The 15,053-nt window shown below is 42.6% G+C and overlaps 1 protein-coding gene across 2 annotated transcripts in view; it reads left to right on the forward strand.

The window, feature by feature from the left end:
- Positions 1 to 15,053, forward strand: part of YARS1 (tyrosyl-tRNA synthetase 1) — a 109,400-nt gene that overhangs the window by 1,479 nt on the left and 92,868 nt on the right. Inside the window, exon 1 of one of the 2 annotated variants that reach the window (XM_085648380.1) lies at positions 9,839 to 9,948. The exons of the other annotated variant lie outside the window; for it this stretch is intronic. The gene's annotated coding sequence lies outside the window, so the exon portion shown is untranslated. Of the gene's footprint in view, positions 1 to 9,838; positions 9,949 to 15,053 lie in introns of those variants that run through there. 2 annotated transcript variants of the gene reach the window in all.

Below are 15,053 nucleotides of genomic sequence, written 5' to 3' on the forward strand. Positions count from 1 at the left end.
CCGTTTACCCTTCCTTTGGAATGTTCAGTTGCCTCACATGACCTGGCACCTTGCCAAACCCTACGCAGGACTATTTCCGACCATCATAGCTCGCATTGCCCAATGTGTTTGCTGATTTCACCCATATCTGCCTTCATTGCCTGTAACAATGCCCCTCTGCCCATAACCGTGAGGTCGTTGCCTCCGAGGTGGACGACCAAGATGTTCGGGGGGCCTCCCCCGCTAGTCTGTGCTGCAGTTTGTTGAGCAGACTGTGCCATCTCATGCCAGGGTACCCCAGCCAGACTATCGGTGTCTGGGAGAACCCATGATTCCAAGTCCTGTGTTCAGCCAATTGCGCCAACCTGGCGACGCACGAGTGGCCGATCACCCATACCTTGAACCCTGGCAAAATAAATGGATGCAAATTTTCACACTCTATTTAATGATGCTGCACAATACACCTGGCAAACTCTAGTATAATGTAAAATCCAATTGGAATGTGGACTATCGCCCTCCGGGTATGTGTAAACGTAATCAGAATTGCTCTAGGTAGTGAGTGCCATGTTGGTAAACCCTTCTGAGCGTAAGGGTAAGTAACGACGTAACAACAAGTGTTATTTCCCGTGGGAGTAACGTCCCCAAGTAGGCACACCTTGATTGAAATTTCAATAAAGTTTCATAGAAGTCTTGTGAATAGTTTTATCAATATGTTGATTTTATTCTGTTTAGATTTCATACTATTGCGTTCATAGTACGTGATAATTTATTTCACTCCACATTATTCTGCCCAATGCATTTTGGGCAAAGGCCCTTCTTCAGGGGACTTTGATTCTGAAAGTATGAAAATGATGCACTTTACAACCAGGCAACGAGGTCACAAGGCACAGGAAAAACAATGTGTGAATGCTATCACGAAAAACGTGAATGAAACAAAGTGAACGAACAAACGTCCGGGTGAGACAGGGAGGTGCAATTCCTATAGCCCGACGCCCTGGACATATTGTTTGGGGTCAAGGGCAACAAGTTCTCATGTGTATTTTGTCCTTGGGACAAGTAGGCCCAACCCCCTGCAGCATAAACCCTTTGGCAGCCAGTTTACATTACCACATTATGGATTAGGGAAGGGCATTGTCTACAGTTAAGGTAATATGTGTGTCCGTTTGTTAAAGCTGTTCAAACTTGTATTTATGGCTCATTAATGCAAAGCCTTTATTATTAGGGTGCGCACTAAAAGTAAATGTTGTAAGCTCGGCCTGCACTGCTGACGGTGGTTCCAATATAAATGTGTGCACACGTTTTCAAAGTTTAGTAATATGAGGCTATGTACAATGCTCCCAGAATGCTCACTGATTGTATGCAAATATTTGCAGAAGCTTGAAAGCAAGAGTGATGATTCTTTGCTCTCAAAATAAATTTTTCACCAAAAAATGCAAGTAGGAAAACATTTTGCAAAACTACTGTAAGATTTTAGGTACCATTTTTTTGCAGCATCATTTATTAACATGTTGATGTATGCTTGAATTTCCCAAAAATATTTGTAATGGAAAATCAGTGTAACCAGTTGAAATAGGATTATGGGAAACAAGAACAAACCAGCATTGGCAAAGCCAGCAGGTCTGAAATTGGTGGTCAGCCTTTTGGTTTGTCAATGTGTGACTTGTTTAAGCATGGTTTTTGTAAAACCTTATTGGCGTGGGAGCTGCTGGGCCCTCCCCATTCTAACAAGCATTGGCGAAAGCAAAAATAGTTTTTGGTCTCAAAAGCACACATTGCTGCAGCAGTTCTGGGCACCAAACAAAACTACTTTGTGTGCCAATATGCTCCTTGTAAAAGAGCAGAATACGGTCACTCATAGTGAAGCCAGCTGATTGACCAGGAGAAAGAGAGAGAGAGAGAGACAGAATTTTATTAAACACAAAAGGTCATGGTTAACGCAAGGCCTAATTAGAGGCCGAATTATTAAAGAAAGTCTCAAAAGTGTATCCAAGTTATATGCCCTTGCATTAAGTGCATTTATACAGTTTCCGTGAATTTACAGAAGTAGGCCAATAAATATTACTGCTAAAAAATATTTGTGAACTGCATTTTAGCATGAGCAAATGTGCATGTGTAGATTTGCTCATTTGAAAATCTGAATGTTTCAAGGTCACTTTTCCTCCAACCCCTTTTTTCCCCACCCTGGAAGAGGTTTTACGGCTGCCACTGTCGGGGTTAAATTTCCAACCTTTTTCAGTATGGGGAAAAAATTAGAAAAGAGTCAGTGAAAACCCTTAAAACATGCAAGTTAGTAGGTTTGCACAGACTCAAAAGGGCATTCCAACCCTGGAACTATTGCTTACCACTACCTTCAGCCCCAGTATGTAGACCTGCAGAAACGAAGCAACATAAGTGAATTGCTAGTATTCAAACCTAACTATGGTACGAGCTCTGGCATAAATAGAGATGATATATCGGAACTCTTATATAATGAGACTGCTGCCGTAAATTGTCGCCACATTACATGACACAAAAGGGACAAATGGATTTTGTTACAGGACAAGTAGATTTATGAAGCAACCTGTCCAATGGACAAGTAGATATTTTATTAAATTCCACACCACTGTGAGACCTTCATAGGTCGTGCTAAATGGGTTGCTTGTGTTTCTCAAATGCCAGTATTTATTAATAATGCGTTAAACGACATGCATGCGTCAAAGTATCTCTGCATAACTCCAAACAAACATGCACTAAAACTGGTGCACGCGTGGATGTGTAATACGCTGGTATTGTGTCTGTGAAACGGGTGGTTGAATTAACAAAGTGACATGCTGAAACTACCGTAGCGGCTACTTCATGCAGCGGTTTGTTAACATTGTGTGTGTTACCGGCCCGTGAATTATAATCGAAAAGTGCACGAGTGATGGGTTCAAGTGAAGTGAAAAAAGGAAAATGCATGCATAAAAGTCTGACCTTTAATAAAGGCTAGTAGGTTGCAGTAAGTTAAAGACTTCACCGAAGTGAAGTGCGGGGTCAAAAACTGACAGGATCACCTACAGATAAAAGCAAGGTCGTTACCGTGACATCAAGTATGTGGTGTGAGATGAAAAAGCGGAAAACTGCATGCTCGCTTACCGTCAGCGGCTAAACGAACGCTGGTGTCTGTATTCATGAAGTAATGTTCCGTGTCGCGCGATGCGGAAAATATTGAGAAAAGTTCCGGTCATGTGATCAATGACAGTGAAAAAACACCGCAATGCGTAGCGGCCACTGACGACGGAAGAAAAGTGAAAAAAAGTGAAGACTGACTTGAAATATCCGTGTGCGATGAACCCGATGTGCAATAAAGTTGTGTGTGAATGAAAGTGCGTATTCCTCCATTAATTCGATACACAAACCCATAGGAAAATTAATCGATAGGCATTTACAGCCCATTGCTCGGAATATGTCCACGTATATCAAAGATAGTACACATTTTTTTAACATCTTGGAAGATCACAAGACGCTTTTCACCAAAGAGATGGTCATGAGTACGATTGACGTCAAGTTCGATCCCACACGATATGGGTTTAACAGCAGTGGAAAGCCTTTTGGTACAGATTGACAAAGAAGAAGATTTAAAACTATTTCTGATGGAGTTACTCCATTTTACACTTTTCCATAGCTATTTTCAATGGAATGACAAGTTTTTTGTATAATCATATGGTACGTCAATGGAAAATTGCGCTGCGCCATCCTATGCTAACATTTTCATATAGCGTTTTGAGCTAGATCATATATTACAGCATTCGGAATGGAATCAAAATCTCATTATATATAAAAGATACATTGACAATATATTTATTCTTTGGAAAGGATCGGAGACTACACTAACCATCGCTATTCAAAATTTCAACAAGGTCAATGACAGGATTGTGTTCCCATCCACCATCAGTAAACATCAAATATCATTTCTAGACGTTATGATTACAAACGACAATGGCACACTAAAAACAAGTGTATTCAACAAACCAACCGACAGAAATAACCTTCAGCATTATAACAGCTTTCACCAAACATCGCTAAAAAAGCACCTGCCATTTTCGCAACCACTTCGGATTAAAAGAATCGCTTCTACGGAGGAAATCTTCAACAAGCACAAAGCGATTACTATTGAGAAATTCAAACCGAGAGGATATCCGGAATCCATACTAAATGATGCCACTGAAAGAGCTCAAAAGTTGGAAAGGAATCATTTATTAGTTTCACAATCCAAAAGTGACGAACAAAGGTCCGTTTTTGTTTCCAAATTTTCCACCAGAAGTCACAGAATCAAGAAATCGATTTTAAAGCATTGGCCACTACTTGCACTCGAAGAAGACTTCAGAGGTATTTTCACAACTAATCCAAGATTTGCGTATGTACGTACCAGCAACCTCAAAGAACTGTTAAAAGAAAAGGAAAACGTACCAGCAATAAGACACCGAGGTACCCTCCCATGCCACAATTATGGTAATTGTAACGCCATAATCGAGGTAAGTGAAATATCGCACCCCACAAGGGGAACTCCCATAAAACTCAGAGTTACAGGAACTTGTGATAGCAGCAATCTAATATATATGCTAAAATGTCCCTGCAAACTGGTTTATGTTGGCAAAACTCAAAAATAAAAACGCGAGTGATCGAACACAAAAGCAACATAAGACTCAAAAACACAAAATCCACAGTTGCTGTACATTTTAACCAGTTGAATCACAATCCTAGCCAGCTGCGTTTTTGCATTTTAGAAAATGTGCCACTATTGCCTGGGAGAGACAATTCTCAATATTTACTGAGAAGAGAAACCTTTTGGATAAACCATCTATCTACGTTACAACCAAAAGGCCTGAATGAACATTTAGAATTCAGCTGCTTTCTATAGATGTAATGTCACTTCATTTGTACTACAGTGAGCCACATGGACATTTTGTTTACTTGTGCCAATTTTTTCCATTATTGCCTTTTCGTTAATGCTTCTGACACTCCAGAAAGTATCATGTTTCAGTGTTTTTTCATAATGTATGGCGAAATTATCCTGCTGTATTATTGTTAGAATCACTTCTTTATTATTGGCAGAATTACTGCTTTATTACTGGCAGAATTATCGTTTGCTATATGTGCACCAGGGTACACAAACCCAACAACTTTATTTAGTATTTTGGATTCCATCTTGATTCATCTTTGTTAGAATCAGCTTTGGAATACGCACTTTCATTCACACACAACTTTACTGCACATCGGATTAATCGAACATGGATATTTCCAGTCTGTATTCTCTTTTTTCACTTTTTATCGCTTTTCTTCCGTCGACAGTGGCCGCTACACATTGCAGTGTTTTTCCACTGTCAATGATCACATGACCGGAACTTTTCTCAATATTTTCCGCATCGCGCGACACGGAACGTTAATGCATGAATACGGACACCAACGTTCGCGTTCGTTTAGCCGCTGACGGTAAGGGAGCATTCGTTTTTCCGCTTTTTCATCTCACACCGCACACTTGATGTCACGGTAACGACCTTGCTTTTATCTGTAGGTGATCCTGTCAGTTTTTGACCCCGCACTTCGGTGAAGTCTTTAACTTTCCGCAACCTACTAGCCTTTATTAACCCCTTCAGCGCTGGGCGAATTCCGCCGCGGTGCTGAAGGGTTCGAGCGCGGGCGGGCTCATGACGGAACGGTTCCGTCATGAGCACAGCTCAACCGTGGCTCATGACGGAACCGTTCCGTCATGAGCATGGAAGGGGTTAAAGGTCAGACTTTTATGCATGCATTTTCCTTTTTTCACCTCACTTGAACCCGTCACTCGTGCACTTTTCGATTATAATTCACGGGCCGGTACCGCACACAATGTCAACAAACCGCCGCATGAAGCAGCCGTTACGGTAGTTTCAGTATGTCACTTTGTTAATTCAACCACCCGTTCCACGGACACAATACCAGCGTATTACACAGCGTATTACACATCCACAAAGTTTCAGGGCAGCTCTCGTGCTGATTCAGGGCTGTAATTAGCAACCCAGGAGTAGAAGTTCTTAAACAACAAGGATTCTCTACACAAAATCTTTATTAGCATGTCTACAGACAATAGTATTGCTGAATGGTAGACATGTCGAATAGTGTGCCAGGTTCAGTGCATGCGTGTCAGATAGCTAGCCTGCGAATGATCACTCATGTTTTTTAGTCTTCTGGGTTCCGCTGCCTGTTTTATGTTCTCTGTATGAACACATCATTTTGTCATCCGTTTCTTTCCAAGTTGTGCATATGAGCTGGCTGTCCAAGAACATATTAGTCAGGTTATCACCCTACTTATAGTGCACAATGGGCATTTTGAATAGCCATGTGGAGTTCCAATGTTTGGTGACATGTTTTCATTTAACCACCGAAACAATCTTCAACAGTGTTCGCTCCGCTCATGGGAAGTGAGAATCCCTAAAACATGTACTCGTTCCCTATATTTATACAAGTCCCTTGTCCCATATATTAAGCTTCAGCTTTTGAAAACGTTTAAATGTAGTGAACAGAGACTTATTCTATTTTATATGATCTCTTTAACCTTTTGTTTTACCACTCTCTTTAGTATAGTGAAGGTGTAATGTTGCAAACACGCATCATAAGTAAATGACTAATAATAAAGCTTAAAAAAAACGCCCAGGTTAATTTGACAAAGTTAAAGAGACAATCGGCAACTTTATAACCCATCACATAAGGGACATAGTGTCCACGGCTTGTCCAAATCCACACCATATAATTCTACCACACACAGCACATTTGAACATCTCATAATACCATGCCACACAACTCAGCTATAGATAATTCCACTTTACAACACTCCATGCCACATAATTACAATCCTGAAAATTAAAAAACGCTTACTTCCAATTCACTCCAAACCTCATATTTCAACAGCACATATTAGCACTCCACACAACGTAATACCACTCCAACCCATATAATTACACTTCACACGACACAATTCAACTCCAAAAACCTCATAATTACACTTCATGCCACACATTTACACTCCAATTATAATTCTACCCCACAAAATACAACTCCGCAACATGCAGCATAAATCCATTCCACACTTATAACCCACACCAAGCCACATTATTCCACACAACGCCACATAATTCCACAATTCAGCCCCACACAATTCACCATACAACATATTTACACTGCACATAACAGCACTCAACACCATATTATTTAACCCCACAAAATTACTCCATACCACATAAATACACTCCACATAAATCCAGTCTGCCACATAGCAACACTCCACATAAATACACTCTACATCATACCACATATCACTCAACATAATTTTCACTCAACACCACACACTTCCACGCCACACAATTCACCAATACACATTTCTATTCCACACCACATAATTCAATACCAAACCACATAATTCAACTCAACAACACAATTACACAAGATACCACATACATCCCGTCCACGCCACAAAATTCCACATCATGCCACAAAATTCAACAGCACGCCACATAATTAAACACCACTATATACCACTTCACAACACAAAATACCATTGCACATAACTACACTCCATGACACACAATCCCATTCCACATAATTACAGTACCCTCAATGCCACATAATTACTATCGACATACTTCTACTGCACACCCTGCCTCATTATTCCACCACACAAATCCACTCCACACCACACACAATTCTACAACTAACAACTCCAATTTAACCCATATAATACCAGTCCACACCACATACATCCACTGCACTCCAAACAAAAAACACATAGGTAAAAGATATTGTAATCTATGACATCAATAGTCATACCTCTCACAAATGCGAGACCTATTGCATTGCAAATGCTTGTTTATATAGCTCTCAACACTTCAGCGATTTCCAAGCACTGTAAACAGCAGATGTTCCTCTTACCCAATAAATGGTATTCGTTCAGATGGAAGGCTAAGCCTGCCTTCTTTGTAATGCAGAGAGGATTTGGAGGAATAACACACCAGGCGCCCCAAGATATTGTAACAGGTAGTGGCAAATTGTGCAGCACAAATGGCACATTTTCCAAGTAAAGTTGTTTTTGCCACATGCAGCCCCCTCCCTAACTTTCCTATAGAAGGTTCATGGATTGCAAACTCCTGAAAAGAAGGCACCCCTCTATAACCCCAGTAACCGCAGCCATGGACTGGTGCCTTCCCATAGACCACAGCACTGTACTTGTCATCATGCCATACCAACCTCCCCTCTAAACACTATTTTCCCATAATTGGCAACATCCTGTACTCCCCAAACACAAAAAAACTCATGCGTGTCATCCTCCACAAACGCCACATTACTATACATGGCATCCTTCCATAGCCACCCCAAAGCATCACCGGTCCATACCGGATATCCTGCTTTTCACTGTAAACACAGGGCCCCCTGTTTTCAGACCGGTGTCTCGCTCAGTGACTTGCCTGTGTGTAGATTCAAGTTTTAGGTACTTTTGGCGTTTTCAGGTGTAACTTGTTTTTCATATAGTGCATTATATCTGTTTTGTCAATCTGTAAAGACTGTAACTCAGAAACATGAATGACTTGATTAGCATTTCTGGGACACATACTTGTGAACTTCATATCGCAGGTACTTGTGCTGCAGGGGCACACCATGATCAGGGTGTTTGGTATTCCGTGTCCATCCACATACAAGCAATTTTAGAAGGGTCACCTGCATTACCTTGGCACTTGTTTGGGAGGAAGATGGAACAGAAATATTCCAAGGTTACCTTATTTTTAGAAGTTAGTCTTGGGACCCCGAACATCTTTGGCCATCCTTAGTTTCGCTGTGGGCTTTCAACTCCTGAGGCACATTTTCTGATTGTGTTAGATTTAACCATCAGATTGATTGTTTTCCCCTTTGTTTTAAGTAATGACAAAACATTTTTTGTGCTGGTTACTGCACGTTTTTAAGCTGCACATTACCTTGGAGAGAAAGTGTAAATTGGAGACTTTTCACACTCATTTGCAGGCTAAGTTGAGGAGGAGGAGAAGACTGAGACTTCACTTAAATTTCTCAGTATTTATCTGTATTAGAGATTTTTTCAAACTTTTTTTTTATCGATTTTGAATATGAACTCTGAGCATAGCCAATAGTGCTATCACCTCTATTATCCTTCAGCAACAAAGTGCTGTCCCACGCAACAAGAACAACATGATCAAGGGGACATCCAGATTGGAGTACAGTGGTCAAGAATCATGTCACTCTAGTTACAGGGCGAATTAACAGATCGTATAAGATGACCGTTTCCTCATCTAAAAGGTGTGTGTATGGAGGTGCGACACATCAATACTAGTCCCAGCAATGCCTAGCATCCCCATGATGACTTACTGGCAGCTTTGGGGGCAATTGTGCGCATAAAGTATTCCAATTTATAGTGCAAACTTTACAGCCTGCTTTGCGTCAATGTAGCCTGTCAAGTTCATCCTCCCATTGATGCCCTTTTGAAGAGGTTAGACCGTCATTTAGCATGTCTGGTGGCAGCACTCATTTCCAGTTTCTAGCATTCATTCTTTTAGCCAATGCCAGGTCGATGAATTTAACATAAGATTGCTAGCACCGCAGCCACATATTTTATTTGTATACACAAGAAATGATGTTCCCATGTTCAAGTGATCTTTATGTGACCAGGTCTGAGATAGTCATCTGAAAAAATGAATATATTTTCCTTCAATAAATCTGTAGAAACATGAAGTTCGATTGTTATTTATTTTGAATTATAATAGTAAATCTTGGTATCTATTGTTATTTCAATTTTTTTTTTTATATATTGTCTTGTACCGTTCACTTAGCAGTGTCCTCTCAATTTCCCAATTTTGTTGCAGCTTAAACACAGGTGAAGTAAAAAGAAGTGGTCTACCAAGAGGAGACTGCACAGCATATAGGTATATGCCGAAACAAAGAGATAAATAGTAAGCTCGGCACAAATAACCAGTGAGTAGAAGCAGTGTACCTGAGTGCTGTACAAAGTTAAACAAAATACATAGAAATAAGTAGAAAAATGTCACAATCACAAAGTCATATCCAGTGATAAAACGTGCGAAAGCACTGGAGCTACTAAGCGCTTTATACTCAGGCAGGTGTTGCACTCGGTTATTGTTTTTTGGTTTATAAGAATTTTATTAGAGCTCAGCGAAATACAAACATGGTAATGCATTGAAACTATTACAGAAGTTATAGATAGTGTTCAGGGGGGTTGGGAAACGAGGGTAATCAGCACTGCAGTGATACAAATATACAATGTACAAAATAATGTAACAACCATAAAAGACATATTTTTAAAGAATGTAAAACATTATAAGGTCATGAGTTGGAAAACAACAGCTATAAAAGAAAAATTGAACATCAATAAGGTTTAGAAACTTCATCTATGATGGATTGGTGTTGAAAAGAGGATTTAGCATGGGTATCTGTAACATTTGTGATTGCACACCATATAATAGAATGCTTAAGAGCAATAAAAATAGGGTGAATGTAGCCTGTGTCAAGTCTGTGATTGTTACAAACCGCATACCACCAGGCTTGAAATAACTGTGAAAAATCTTTCCAATTTTTTGTAAATTGCTGATATGCGACTGCTATAAGTAACTCCTATAAATGTTATGTTTGCTGAGACATCATTCCAGTCACTAGACACATTGATTATAGAAAAGCGTATTGCGGTATCAAAAATAAAATTGATTTGTGTCCAGAAAGTGTGTACATGAACATGTGTTGTATATCTCCCTGCTGTGATTGACAAGACCAAAATCCGAGAGAAGTGGGCATATATGACGAAGCTTGGCAGAAGAAGAGTAAAGTCTATTATAGATGTAAAACAGTGTTTTAGTAGTGTTATCTGCACGGGAGGTTGACCTTAACTTTGTATAAATTTGTCTCCAAGTGGAAACTGTCCAAGTATTTCCTGATCATTCTCCCAAGCCAGTTCAATTTTTTTTTATTCTATCGGTGGAAGATTGTTGTAAAAGACGATAAATGGTTGAAGCATTAGGATTTGTATGTAAAAGAGCACTTAAAGTAGAAGTAAATGTAGAAAGTTGTAACACACAAAATTAAAATTTGTTAAAAGTGGACTGTATAATAGATTGTAAGTTTTGAAACTTCCCACCAGGAAAGATTCAAGGGATGTTAATTAGGAAACAAAGCAGTACATTTATGTTTTCATTCTTCATGACTTAATCAGATAGAGGTTTTAAACGATTGGGAAAACCGTAACCCTAAATATTTAAGTTTGGATCTATTCCAGGAGAAATTGGTGGTAGAGAATTCCTGTTTAAAAGTGAATTGATTTAGGGGTAAGATTTCTCACTTCTCATGATTTAATTTGTAGTTTGAGAGGGGGCGTGGCCTAGAGCATGGCAAGGTAAGACATGTTCACACTGAGCTCCTGGCCAGAGCTGAAATCCTGAAACAAATCCTGCCAGATTAACGCCAAGAGGCAAGGAGCAGATGCCCCCACAAACAATATATCCAGGAGGGGCACAAACAATCAAACGATACCTCCAAGCACTCGAACACTGTGTTAGTGAGCCGCACGGTTACACGCAATACTCCAAAGCCCATAATGTGTGGCACTGACGTCGGGCCGGAAGTGAAGTGCCATTGGGCGATCAGGGGGAGTTGCTGGGCTTTCTTCGGCCTTGCTTTCCGCCTCTCCCTTCCTTGCGGTTGGAGCGCCCTACTCCGTGGCAACTGGCCGCTACGGCCTGCCTAAGATGCTCCCCAAGTGGGGCGGGGGTGGGTATGAAAGACCCCTGGGGCGGGGCGGAAAACCCAACGGATTTTGGCGGGAGGGCCTGGGGTCGGCCTACCGCCACCGCTCGCTTCTGGGCCACACCGAGAGACGAACAGAGAACACCAGCCGCAGAGAGGAGGAGGGCCCAGAACCGAAGGCGCAAGAGGTCAGCCGTTACCGGGGATAGAGAACTGCTAGGGGCGTGAGTGCTGCAACGTACAGGTAAGAGATCCCAGTATTGAGTGCCCTGAGGTACACTAGGTGGCCAAGGGTGAGGAGACGTACTTCCCCACCCCTGTCTGTCCCATTCCGAGGGCCCTGCTCGAAGACCCGCCACAGAAGACAGGCCCATGCCTCGGCCCCATCGGTGAGTGTGCCGCACACTGAGCGAGTGAGAGGGACCACGCGGCGATAGATGCGACAGGAGTGGGATCTTCCAGAAGCCGTGTCGGTGCTGGGTAGACATAGCGGTAAAGTACTCTATACACCCACAAGATATACAAAGAGGAGGGGCCTTCCAACCCTTCCATTTCATTCACCATAGACATTAAATTGGGCCCCCACATGTGACCCAGAGCCTAAGTCCACTGAGGATACATACTGGCTGGCCCCTGAGGCACAGAAATAGCGGGAGCAGAAATCGCCCTATACCTAGACACTGCAATAAACACTGAGAGCCCAAAGCAGTGACAGTGGACAGAAGGCTCAATACCAGGACAGGAACGTTGGGCCAAGTCCCGTAAGCTTACAAGACCCTTCTGCCCCTGAACATCACAGGAGCGGCCAACTTCCCCCCCCCCCCCCCCCTCCAACTCCTCCCCCCCCACCACCACAAAAGCACACCGAAGCCTCAAGCAGCGGAAACCCGGTGGGCATGGGGGGGGCGTGCTCAAGGGGCCACAGTGAATCACATTGGCTCATAAGACCCTCCAGTTCACGGAAATAACAGGCACAGGCAATCCTAGATTTGCCAGCTAGAGCACTCCTGATTATCTAGGTATTTGGCGCCCACCAAAGAATCGATTCTCAGAAGTTGAAGATACCATCAAAGATCTTCAGAAGGAAGTGATGAAGCTTCGCAGTTCAAGCAGCGAACTACAGTGGCGCATTGATGATGCCGAAAACAGGTTACGCAGAAACAATCTTAACTTTGTGGGGCTCCCGTAAGGGGTCAGACTTACCTGCGTTCCTACCCAACTGGCTGAAAACTATAATCTCATCTGACCGTTTCTCTAATTGCTTCATTCTGAGCGTGAAACCGTCACCTGGAGCACCGCCAAGGCCAATTATAGTGAAAATCCTCAATTTTCTAGATCGTGATATGATCCTACACGAAACACGTCGTCTTGGAAAAGTCAGGCATGAAAACGCCAGGATCGTGATCTTCCCAGACTACAGCCGAGATGCACAACGCCAAAGGAGAACTTTTGACTCAGTAAAAGCAAAACTTCAGACTCTGTAGGTATAATACATGCTTCTGTCACTAGCAAAATTGAAAGTTATATATAAAGGAAAGACACATTTCTTTCAAACACCTGCAGACCCATGGGTGTGGATTGAGGAGAGACCCACTTTGTGCCCCCAGGGGACAGAGACTCGAGATGGCAGACCGCCTTGGTCGTCTGAGATCAGACCCATAGATAAGGCACAGATGAAGTTCATATCGAGATGGAAAGGCCAAGGAACACCATACACACTTAGGGGGTCCAGCAAAAGGACTAAGGACACAACAAAAGAAATGATTCGCACAATCTCTGTAGAGGATGAGGCGACAGATGGGTTCAGTCAGAGGGACTCACACGCAGACTCAGAGGGACTCCTCCGGAGATGAGTGTACACCCCTTGGTCACAGAAATAGTAGCCTTGGAGGGGGGCACGGAAACAGGTCAACCCCACAGCCGAGAGTTGAGAGACAAATTGACCGGCGAATGAATCTGTCCTCATTCCACCACCCGAGGGCCGGCAAACACCAAAGAACTATGCAGTAATTTACATCCCCCACTCCTCCAAAGTCCGTCACGGTCTTATTTTGACATTTTCATTGCCCATATGAAGTGGGAGTTCACGGGCTTTATTTGCATCTAAAGGGGGAGTGGGCGACAGACCTTTCTTTCTTTCCTACACACAGTTGTTGCATCGCCATGGGTTTCAGTTTAGTGAGTAGGGCTGGGGGGGAGAGGAGGAAGGGTTGGGACTGTTATAACGAAAGTTCAAGTTGATCGCACCAGGACAGAGGATAATTCTCCTGACACCGGAAAGGCACATACACATTGCCGGGATAAGACGAGGAAGACTATTCTTTCACTCCTAATACACTCATGCTCACCTCCATAGAAGACTGGACCCTCTCGGTCCTAATGTGGAACGTAAACAAGCAGGGAGACAGGATAAAACGAGGCCCAGTACATAAAGCGTCCACGACCAGATATAGTATTCCTCCAGGAAACACACATGCGGGCCACCCAATGCAACTTATACGCAGTGCTGGCACATGCAGGTTACACAACCAGATCTAGAGAAGTTGCAATCCTGATCAAGAAATCACTCCCCTTTGAAACAGCCCGTAAATGTATTGACCCGAGCAGTAGATATGTAGGTGTGACATGGGGCAGGCATAATACTACAATCATATGCACCTCCCCGGCCTCAATCCCCTATATCACTGAAAGTAACAGACATACTCCTTGAGACCTCCACCACCTTCCATGTGATAGGGGGAGTCTTCAACTACGTCATGTGTGCAGTAAAAGACTGGTCGGGAAACAGCAACAGCACCACAGGTCCCACACCATTGACCCGCAGTAGTGTAGTGGGCTACAGGGCTTTAAAACATGGCACTTGCTGGGGATCTGCACTGTGGGTGATGTCAATGCAAAAGGAGAACTCCAATCCTTCCTTACCCTACAAACTGAATTTAAACTTCACAGCTCCCAGTTTAAGTATGCCCAACTACTGCATGCATGGGGAACGACGGGAGTACAAGGGACTGAACTAGCGGAATATGCACCATTAGAAGGGAGAATATTACAGGAAGAACTTGCGACCAAAGCCGTCTCACTTACTTACAAAACGATATATAACAATATGCCTGATAACCTGGGCAAGTTAAAAGAAACATGGTGGAGAGACCTGGGGAATTGGAAGACCCTAGAGAGGGTGCAATAAAAGCCAGATCATGCCTCATCCAGTTTAAAATATTACACCGGGCTTAATATGACAGAGAAAGACTGCACAAAATGGGGCGGCCTGAGTACGCCCAATGCCTGCGCTGTCTGACTACAGCTGTAAATTTCCTACACACAAT

This window comes from Triturus cristatus, chromosome 3_2, assembly GCF_964204655.1.
Source record: "Triturus cristatus chromosome 3_2, aTriCri1.1, whole genome shotgun sequence".
Lineage (NCBI taxonomy): Eukaryota > Metazoa > Chordata > Amphibia > Caudata > Salamandridae > Triturus > Triturus cristatus.